This window comes from Meles meles, chromosome 14, assembly GCF_922984935.1.
Source record: "Meles meles chromosome 14, mMelMel3.1 paternal haplotype, whole genome shotgun sequence".
NCBI lineage: Eukaryota > Metazoa > Chordata > Mammalia > Carnivora > Mustelidae > Meles > Meles meles.
The window spans coordinates 24,674,176-24,685,778 of record NC_060079.1 but is presented as its reverse complement, the minus strand read 5'-3'; positions in this window follow the sequence as shown (position 1 = coordinate 24,685,778).

Sequence of the window (11,603 nt, the reverse complement as noted above, 5' to 3'; positions counted from 1 at the left end):
GTAGGACAGTTTACCAAATACTTGACCACATTCTTCAAAACTGTTAAGATCATGAAAGACAAAGTAAGACTAAGGAACTGGTCCATATTAGAAGATACTAAGAAGACTCCACAATGAGATGTAATGTGGGAATCCTGAAATGGACCCTGGAAACATAAAATGACATTACTGGGAAAACTGACGAAATCCAAAGTCTATAATGCACTCAATACTTGTGTATCAAAATTAATGCCTACATTTTGATCTTTGTGCCATGTCTATGTTAGACATTTGCATCGGGGGAATATCGGTAAAGGCATTAGATAGAAGACTGGTTTGTTTTTTTTTTTAAGATTTTATTTATTTGACAGAGAGAGACAGCGAGAGAGGGAACACAAGCAGAGGGAGTGGGAGAGTGAGAAGCAGGCTTCCCCCAGAGCAGGGAGCCTGAAGTGGGGCTCGATTCCAGGACCCTGGGATCATGACCTGAGCTGAAGGCAGACGCTTAACAACTGAGCCACCCAGGTGCCCTGAGAACGCAAATGTTTTTGGAAAATTTCTGAAAGTCTAAAATTATTTTCGAATAAAAGGTAAGAAAGCATTCTGAGGGAAAATTATTATTGTAACCTAATCAACCAATCGTGTGAATAGAATAATGACATTTTCAGACAAGCAAGAACTCATGCACCTTTTATCAAGAGGCCACTGGTCATTGTGCTCCCTCAAGAGGAGAGAGCACCTGGGTGGCTCAGTGGGTTAAGGCTCTGCCTTCGGCTCAGGTCATGATCTCAGGGCTCTGGGATCAAGTCCCACATCGGGCTCTCTGTTCAGCGGGGAGCCTTCTCCCCCCGCCCCCCTGCCTGCCTCTCTGCCTACTTGTGGTCTCTCTGCCAAATAAATAAATAAAATCTTAAAAAAAAAAAAAAAGAGGACAGACCCAAATGAAGACACGGGACGCAGGCAGCATGAATTCAGCACTAGAGGGGAACGAAGGGGATTTCCAGAACATAGAGCTGCCTATACAGCTGGGAGCAAGAGAACCAATGGTTCCTAGATGTCTCACTTACGTCTTTTGTCATAAGACAACAGAAACTAATAGTTTACCTTATTTGTTTGAGTCTGTCAGTGAAGTTTTCAGTTTTGACAGGTTAGGTTGTCTTATTGATAAGTATGTAGAAAACCAAGCAAACAAATAACACAAAGAAAGGCAATTATCAGCTCCTGGGGAAATGAAAGTTTGCACTGGAAAGAAATGTAACTGTAGTGTACTATAATGGCCCTGTTGTGAACAATTTTTTCATACTCATAACAGTGTACACACTAAATACTCATTTAACCCAAAGTTTCTATTGGGAATATGGGGGACGGGATATATGTGTGAGGGTGGAAATTAGGGGAGAGTGCAAGAGAGTGCAAGTCTCGCCTTCCTGGGTCAGAAGAGAAAAAGTTGTGTCTTTAGTTGAAAAACAATCAAGAAACAGCAACAGAAACACGGGGCAAAGAAGTGCAGAAAATATCAGAAGACACAGCTACTACAGCTGCTTCTGGGGAAAAGGAATTATGAGTTCGTAGGGGGTGAGGCAGGAGACTGCTGTTTCTCATTGTAAGCCTCTACTTTTACTTCACTTCTGAAGCCAGATATCTGTATTCCTTTTGTAAAAATAAAGACACTTTAAATAATAAATAAGTTGAGAGCAACCAAAACATCGTGCATAACCATGCTCACTCCACGGTTAATGTAGGCCTCTAAGGCCAACTACTTGTAGGCTCAAGCCTTGCCCGCTTGGCATTCCTTCCTACTCTCCCTGATTCTTGGGGACGGCTGAGCTTCACCTGGCTGGCCCCAGGGCCCCTCGCCCTTCCTTGGTGCTTCCTTGGCGCCCATTTGTCAAGGTTCACCACCCTTAGCCGTGGAAGAGCTCCCTGGCGGCCACGCTGCCCTTCCGTGTGCCCGCCCCCTGCACACTCCTCGGGACCACTCTGGGCGGTGACCCGTTCTCTGGCTCACGGAGCCTGTGACCTTGAGGAGCTTCCCGGCAGAGAAATGCTGTGAAAAAAACCCCACAAAAGAACAAGTCTTTTTTCTCCTCCCCCCTCTTTTTTCCCCCCTGACTTACCTTCAAGAGTCTCCCAGGACGCCAGGTTCCCCGGAGCACCTTTGCAAGAAAATGCTGCTCCTGCAGCAACGGGCAGAAGAAACCCTGTAGCTCTTCCGTGCGTACCACGGGCGAGCACGGTGGTACTGTGGGCCCAGCTCTACCCGGCTCTCTCCAGCCACTTCCTTGCCATGGCCTCATCATGGGTGGGGGGCCCTTTGACGTGAGCGGATGACGTCAGCGGGGCGAGGCCACGTTGCCTTCTTTGACCAGTGGGATGGGCGCAGGTGGGACACACGGAGCGGTTGGAAATGTGCTTGCACGCTGGTTCTCACTCTCTCCTGCTTCTGCCAGCGCCATCAGAGGAACAAGCTTGGGCCAGTCCGCTGTCTAAGGAGGATGAGAGACACGTAGAGCAAAGCCGCCAAGGCGGTCCAGAGACCTGAAGTGAGAAGGGCAGCCACTCAGCCACTGCAGACTGAGCAGAGTGGACCAGCCATGCCCAGTGCAGATCAGCCACATCCCAGACGACACAGAGCTCTGAAGGCAAATGCTTCCTGTTGCACTGAATTGAGATTTTTGTAGTTTTTCTTTCTCCCCATGGCACGAGCTGACACAGGCACTGAGTGTTGGAAAGTACCCGTCTATTGTTTGATATCAAGATTTCACATCTCGGGCGCCTGGGTGGTTCAGCTGGTTAAGTGTCTGCCTTCTGCTCAGGTCATAATCTCGTCCAGGCATCGAGTCCTGCCTCGGGCTCCCTGCCCAGCGGGGAGTCAGCTTCTCCCTCGACTCTTCCCCCCTGCTCGTGATCTCTCTCACTCTTTCTCAAATAAATAAAATATTTTAAAAAAGATTTCATGTATAAAAAATAATGCTCAGGGACAGTATTCCAAGTACGAGTCTGAGAAGTAGCCATTTGTCACTGCACTCCCCCCTCTGCAGGTAGGGGTGAGTGTTCCTTTGTTGTGATTGCGTTTATGTTGGACTCCCTTGGGTACAAAGTGATAAAGCATATGCTTAAGTAAGGTAGGATGTCTTTTGCCATCCGCCACACCTTTCTGAAGTTATAACTTCTCTTCCTTAGCTCATAAATGATTAAAGACTCAAGCTATTTTCCTGTGTGAAGTTGTGTTAAACTGCAGGTTGGAATTCTTATATTCCTTGGATTCCCACTTTCACGAGCTCTTGGGGTGTTGCTAGCCACCAGACTCTTTCCCATCTTGGCATTGTTTAGTTGCGCTAACATGAACACACTACTTAGATGGTCTGCTGACAGCAGGTTTTAATAAGGGGTGAGGAGCGGGCAATAGGTTCCAGAAGCCAGAGATCCAGCAATGGATTCAAAGCAGAGACTCCTGTATGATGATCACGAAGCCGAAGGGAAGAAACCATCTTGAAGCAGAAGGGGAAAGACACCTTGGTTGGGCAGGACCCACGGGGACCTAACCATACCCAGGCCTGTGACAAAGCATTCCCATCCTTCCAGGCAGTGTCAGCTTTTCTTGGAACAGAGCTGTCGGAGTGGTGGGGCAGAGGTAGGGGGAAGAGGTACAGGATGGGGGAGACTCCCTGAAAGCTTGGGGGTCTGGGACTGTGGAAAGGAAGAAAACCAGAGAGGAAGGACGGGTACATTCATGGGCTGTGGTTCACAAATAGTTTTGATATAAGAAAATAAATGGAATACTACGTTTTCAGAATGCCAGCAGGAATAGCCAGGGCTAGTGTTCTGAATCAGGAATGAGGCTGTATTGGATTTGCTCAACTAATAAAAGCCTCCTCCCAGGCCCAGGGCATTTTAAACAGATGTCAGGGAGCACAGTATGAAGAACCAGGAGGGACGGAAGCAAAAAAAGCAAGGAGATCCCTGTCCAATGGGATCCCAGCCTCTGGGAGTCAACCTGGTGGACTGTGAAGATGTGAATTCACAGGACAATCCTCTCTCCTCTCCTGTTGCCCGAGGTTGGCTCAGCTACTAGGCAAACAGGAATAGGGTAGAAAGCCAGGGCTGAGTAGGATTAGGCCTGGGGAGATGGGCCAAGCAGGGCTGGCTCATGACGCGATGAGCTCAGGTTCACTTTTGGGAGGGATTGGTGTCCTCCGAGATGCCATCTGGGGTAGAATGCAGCCACGAGTCAAGGCAGCTGACGGCTCTCAGGAGGTGGCTGGGGTGTGGTTTGGGCTGATGCTTCCCAGGTAGGTTCTGTGAAACTCTAGTCTGTAGGATGGGAAGTGCTGTTGACTTGAACAGAGGCTCCATGGTCCAACAGGCTTGGGAAAGGCTGGGTTCAGTGACACGGAAGAGGTTTTTCCACTAGAGGATATCGGAGTCCTTAATATGATGATGGGAATAGCCAATCTGAAAGACTGATCACAACCATGGAACCCTTTTCGCATAGAACATGACATTGAACTGGTGAGCTATGGACAACAACCACTTTCCAGCATGGGGGCTGGGCATCAAGTGGGCGCTGGTACTCACAGGGAAAGGACCTGGCTCCTTGCTTGACCACCACTGTCAAGGCCCTCGGCACTGGCTAGGTCTTCTTAGGTTTCAGGGTCAACAGGCAAATGAACTGAGGTTTGAGCCAGATCTTGCTCTCTCCCCAGGGAAACTGGAGCGCTAACTAAACAAAAAAGAGCAGGAAACAGTCCAGTTAAAAGGTATCCAGGCATTTAGCCAGGAGGCTGGACCCCAGTGGACCCACACATCTGTGGTATATTGACAGTCCCTCAAAAGACCAAGGTCAAACTTCCAGGAGCCCTTCTCCACCAGCCGGAGTCCTCAAGGCTCCATGGCACGCCTTGGCTCCGGAGATGGTGGGGCAGCCACAGGGAGGACAAGCTCAGGGGTCCAGCTCAGCTGCTCTGGGTAAAATGCAGGCGTGGCCAACCTACAAGCGTAGCTCTCTCCAACTACCTCCCTGCAGGAGGCTCGGGGACTTCACTGTTCCTGGTGCTCCAGGTCTCTTGTGCTGCTGATACCATTCTCTCTAGGTGCTGGTGCAAACCCCTCTTCCCAGAAGCACAAGTAGAATGTTTTCCTGAAACAGAAGGATGGCAAGAATAAGGAATCCCAAAAGCACTTTCCAATCCAGTCTCCGAGGGTCCAACTGGCAAAGTGTCTGGGCCTACAGGCTTTTTAATCTTTACCTTTTATTCTCTCTGATGTGCATGCTCAGAAGCCCCAGGTTTTGGCCAGTCCTGCTCTAGGCTGGAGCACCTGCTGTGCTGAATGGTTGGTTTTGAGACAGTCTCTCCTGTTAGGGCAGTGGCAATGTTAGATATTCAGGACCTGGACCCTGGAAACATGCAAAGGCAAATAAACGTCTGAGCTTTTACTTGGATAAGAACAGCCTATTGCGTATTACAACTGTGTGTGCCAAGTGCCGCGATTCTCAGTTTCTGGATCAGGAGAGGAGTTAGCATCTTGCCCTGAATCCCAGCCCTGGTGAGCAGCAGCAGTGGGTTCCAACTCAGCACTGCTGGTGGCAAAGCCGGGACAGCCCAGCTTCAGGTGCCAGCACGTGCCCTCCTTGTGACCTTGGATGATCGCTAGTCTTTCTCCGTCAGCTTCTTCTGCCATGGAAGGAAGATGATCATCGCTGTCCGTGGGGTTCAGGGGATCACTGCAAGGACTCGATCATACAATGAACAGAAAAGTGCTTTGAAATGGAATAAGTATGCACGCAGGGTGGTAATAATACCCCGTCCTTTTCCTAGATACCAAACAACCCGGGCTCCCCAAAGATACCACTGTCTCTGGCTCATGCTTCGTGACTGACTAGGAAAAGGAAAAAGGCCAAGAGGTACAAGAAGAAGTACGTGGTTTCTAAAGCGGAGACCTCTGTGCCTCTGGGCACAGAGCCTACAAGCCTGGGAGCCTACAAGCCCACAGGAAGTTAGGGAAAGAGATTTCACAAGTGGGAGGCTTTGAACTTAAGCCGGGGAAGAGCCAAGACCTCATCTTTGCCTTCTACCCCCACCCAAACCTCCTAAAGGCTCCAGACACTAAAAATACTCTGGCCATCTGCTGCCCAGGAAGGCAGTAAGTCACTGGCCTTTGAGCACCAGAATCCAGGCCAGGCCTGGCCTAACGTGGCCAGTGGCAGCTGACAAGGCCCCACAGGTAAGTTCACTTCTTCCCAGCCAGGCACTTATCAATAGCTTGTCCGTGCTCAGGAGCTGCAGGAGAGTGCCCTGGGGAAGTGGGGATGACTTTGAAGTGTTCGTGGGCCACAGGTGCCAACTGGGTATGCAGCGATGAGAGAGAAGCGTGTCCTGGCGGGGGGGGGGGGGGTTGCTCCCAGGGAAAGGTATTGGCTCCTGTGATGACGGGCAAATGCTTTATGATCCAGAATAAGGTCATCTCATCAAAACCCACAGATCAGGCACTCGACTGCTGTCCTATTACCCTGGGGCCACCAGATGTCACTGTTAACAGGGAGCATGACTATTTGTGGTCTGAGCTGGGGACAGGCACTGCATTTATGGAGACAGTTTAAATTGTGGGCGCTCAGGGGATCACCAGTGAGATCTGTTTCTTGCCTCCAGTTCTTTACTAATAAGATCCTACCCCAGGTACAGAAGTCAGTTCAATTCCCAACATGTAATAAGAAACAATACCCCCAATTTTTTACTGTAAATACAGTCGCATAAATCAGAAATGAGAAGCCATCATCAACCAACACATTTGTGGGGAAGAGGTACCATGCTATTCTGCAGTGTTACTCAAATCTGAAAAGGTGGGGACCCCTGAGAGCATATCCTCTACTTTGTCGCCACTCCCCCTGGAAAACCACTGCATTGTACAAGTTAACTGCTGTCACCTGACCACTTGGTCCAACCAGTGAAAAATACTAACAGGACAATACAAAACACAAAGTCAAGCAATGAAATTGAGAGACTCAGAGGATCAGAAAGGTGCTTAGGCAAGTTTTTTAGATCATGAAAAAACGAACAAAATTGAATAACTTTCATAACTTGCAAGCTCCTGGGAATATGGCTAACACTGCTGGGATAGGAAGAACACTGGGTCTTACCCCACTAAAATGCTGTGTGGCCTTGGGCAGTTAGCTAAGCCCTCTGAGCCTCCTTGTGTATAAACTGTACCTCTCCAAGGTCCCTTGACAGTATAAGGGTCTAGGACTCGGTGTGGCCTTGAGGCCCCTGGGAGTTGTTTAGATGGACACCAAAGATAACGATACAAGGTCACCCAGGGCCGCTTAAGTGACATGGACAAGGGCTGTAAGAATTCGGAGTCCTTCCCTCTGACTCTCAGGAGACTGAGGGAAGGCTTCTGGAAGGGAAGGGATTAAACACCACAGCACGCTCAGCACACTTGATCTCTCCCTTCAAGAGCTGGGAGGTGGCCAGTCAAATATTTTAAGATGTCAACTTGATCTGTGTTAACAGAAGCATCTACGGAAAGCAGTTTCCAAAAATAAATGATAAACTGCTACCTCTCCACCTCTGTCAGTGCATGCATTTCTCGAGAATGGGGGCATGTTCTAGAATACTCTCCACAGCTGGTTTTGCCTGTCCATGTAGAACAGAGCCTCCTTGGATAATAAGTTTAGGGCAAGGGAGAGAGAGGAAGGAAGGGGTATTAAAGTCCTACTTCAAATGTTAAAGTCTCCCCCAAATGTTAATACATGCACAGATAAGAGCTTGAGAACTAGGAACTAAATTTGTAATAGTGGTTCTTCCTGACGATTCTGGGGATAATTATTTTTTTCTTTATGCTTATCTGAATTTTCTGTTTTTCAGCAATGCAAATTTATCAATTGTGTCACACATTTTTTATGCAAATACATTCAGGAAGGGTAATGGGGCAAAGTATGATCAGTTATTAACACCTTAATATTAATGAATGGATGTGAGTTGTTTCCCATAAGGAATTGGTGATGGGAAATGGATTTTGTCAGGTCTGGGGTCTTGGAGGGTCCAGCAGTTGGTTAAGTGGGAGGGGAAAGTGCAGAGACTCTAAAAGGGCGCTGGGTAGACAAGCCCTGAGGTTAGTTCACATTATGTTTAGGCCTGCCGGGCCCTAGCTAGCACCTCGTGGGCACTTAATTACAATTCAGGATGGCAACAGTTAACCTTTTTCATATAAGGCTTTGCCTAGTGATTCTCTGTATAAATTTATCCTTACATTCAAACTCTAGCTTTCATAACAAACAAGAAAAAGTCCGCGGATTTTAATAACTTTAAAGAAAAACAAAGGTTTCTTCCCCCAACTTTTGGCATTTTGTCTTCCGTCAAGCCAGTCTCTGGCGAGGTGTTATTTTACACTTTCATACTGCAATCTGTAGACTTTTCCTAGAGCCCGGGTGCCAGTACTTCAGGAACTGTAGAATTAACATAATTAAATACGAGGAAACTATCATTCAGACTGGGAATTGAGATCGGTTATGCTGATTCTTTGCCTCAACAGTTATCTGGAAGGGAAGAATTTGCAAAGGAAATTTACAGTGTAAGCAAATACTGGGGAGGGACAGACTGACTTGTTTGCAGGAATCTAGTTACTTACAATATAAGCCATTAGTAATCCACTGCAAATCATTTTATATATTCATCACAGTAGGCCTTCTACAGTTGGCGCCCAGGCAGCAAATGTGAAGGGAATGGGGGGAGGGGTGGGAGGTATTAAAGTAAGTGATCCCTAAGGCTCCAAGCAAAATTGAGACTTCCAAAATAAATTTTGAACTGTCAGACTCCAAGTAGCTCGAGATACTAAGGCTTGAAGGAGCAAACTGAAGGTAGGACTTATTTAACTGGATCTGAGATACCATCAATTATAAGATACATCATACTTCAAAAGAAAATGAAAAAGCCCTGCCAACTAACTATGGCCCAGCAACTGTACAACACATTCTAATTTTTAAAATATGAAAATACTGGTGACTAACATAACATAATAAAAAATCAGTTAAAATTTTTTTAAAAATATTAAAATGTGCAGGAAAAAAAATCTATTTTAGGATCAATGAAGTAGAGTATTTTATACCTTGTCTCCAACTCTCTCTGACGGGGAGGAGGGCTTCTGGCTACGCTGATCTGTTAGGTTTTCACACCGGGACACCATTGTCTCCCCCACTCCCTTCATTGTGAAAACATTTCGATCTGTCCTCCTTTGGCAGCAGCACGTATCTGTACTCCAAGTTCCTGTCAAAGTCTATAATCCCCATTTCTCTCCCAATCAACACTCAGCAAAAATTCTGTTGAGAGACATCATGTTTTCAGGGCTGCCTGCGGGTTCCGCAGCCCATCCATTTTTCTCTACTCTGTTAACCCTCGGATTGAGCCAGGTCAGCAGAGAGCAAAGTACCGGAAACAACTAGGTAATCCCTCATGGAAAGGCTTTTAGACTCTCCCTCTGGCATCCTGCCTTCAGCCCACATTGGGGAAGCCCTTAGAAAAAGCCCATTATCCTGAACCTACAGTCAAGAACACAGTGTTCTCTTCATGGGGGCCCACTGGAGATAGTTTCCAGGTCTCCGTGCCAGGGATTTTTAAAAATCAACTTTTTAAAAACTGAGGTAGAACATATATAGAGAGAAGCATACCACTCATAAGTGTACAGCTGAATTATCACAAATTGTAACTACCGTGCATATGAAAAAAACAGATGACCAGCAACCCCTGGTAATCCCCTCATGACTTCCCCCATCACTACAGCCGACGATCCTCCCCAAAGGCATCCTTTACCAGGTTTTCTAACACCACAGTTTGACTTGGTTTTTGGACCTTCTAGAAACAAAATCCTACAATATGTATTCTTTTAGTCTGTTTTTTTTTCATTTATCATTATGTCTGAGAAATGCATCCCTGTTGTTATGAGTAACGTAGTTGTTAATTTTCATTGTATAGTAATCCTTTGTATGTCTGTATCACAATATATCATGTAGGTTGTTTCCAGTTTGGGATTATTAAATGAATGCTGCCATTCTGGTGCACAAAGCAAGGATTTCTGTAAGGTATATACCTAAGAGAAAGACAGAGAGCTCTCATGAGTCGGGGGAGGGCCAGGGGAAGAAGAAAAGAGAGGACCCCAAACAGACTGCCCACTGAGCCTAGAGCCCAACGTGGGGTTCCACCCGGGAGCCTGGGATCATGACCTGAGTGGAAATCAAGAGTCAGAAGCTTAACTGACTGAGCCACCCAGGTGCCCCAAACTCTGGTCTTCCACGACGTTGTCCTAGCTTTCCTAGCCCTTGGCATATCATTCCCCTAAAACACCTTAGAATCAACTTCTTAATATAATTTTTTTAAAAAGATTTTATTTATTTATTTGACAGACAGAGATCACAGGTAGGCAGAGAGGCAGGCAGAGAGAGAGGAGGAAGCAGGCTCCCCGCTGAGCAGAGAGCCCTATGTGGGGCTTGATCCCAGGACTCTGGGATCATGACCTGAGCTGAAGGCAGAGGCTTTAACCCACTGAGCCACCCAGGTGCCCCTCTTAATTATCATTTTTAAAAAATTTTCTGGGATTTTGATTGGGATAAGATTGAATCTATATATCAATTTGGGGAGAACTGACTTCTTTACAATATTGAGCCTTCTAAAATCTGAAGATGGCCTATCACTCCACGTATTTGGATCTTATATAAGTCTCTCAATAATATTTTATAGTTTATTTTCTTGTACATCTTTCAGTTTTCCCAAATATTAGAATGTTTGATGCCATAGTAAATGGTATTTTAGGTTTTAAACCTTTATTGACATTGGTTTGCTTTTAATTTCATGGATGCAGTACCGCGGTGCTCAGTGCTTCCTTAACTGATGTTCCACTAAATACCGCCACGCTTGTTAAAGTGGTCTGGTAAATACGGCGGGAAAAAGTGGGTTTCAACAAGTTCATCAAGTTTTTTTATTGCAGGACTTCTAAAGCCTTTACTGTGATAATATAATATTCCTCAAACTTGTCTGGCTCTCCTTATTCAATGTTCAACAAATACCATTGTCAAGATACACTGGTGGAGAAGAGAAATCCCACTAGGAGATTTGAGGAGGATTTAGCCCAGGAAATGAGGTGCTTACAAAATTCACTAAGACGTTGCTAGGGCAGGTACTCGGCTAAGCTTCTAGGAAGGACTCCCAGATGCCCACAGAATGAACCCACCCCCAAGGGAGACAATACCAAAGAGGCCACCACGGGAGCAACTCAGCCCACAAACACTTCATTCTCGTGCCCCCAACTCCAACTGCCTCTCAGTACCTAGGAGGTGCAACACAAAGGCCAAAACTCCTCACGTGTTACCACAACATGGCAATAATAATAACAACAGTAAATAAATAAATAAACAGGAGAAAAGGGAAGAATAGTCGAAATGATTTCCACGCTTTTACTCTCCAGATCTCACAGAAGTATTTCTGAAAGGGGAAACCAGTTTTGTATCCAGGACCACAGCCTCCAGCCCCTGCAGGATAGGAAGACAACTGGAAGGAGGGGACGATGCGGACCGAGCTCTCCAAGCTACAGAACCACCACAACCTACCACGTGCCTGGTCTATGTGCGCCGGACA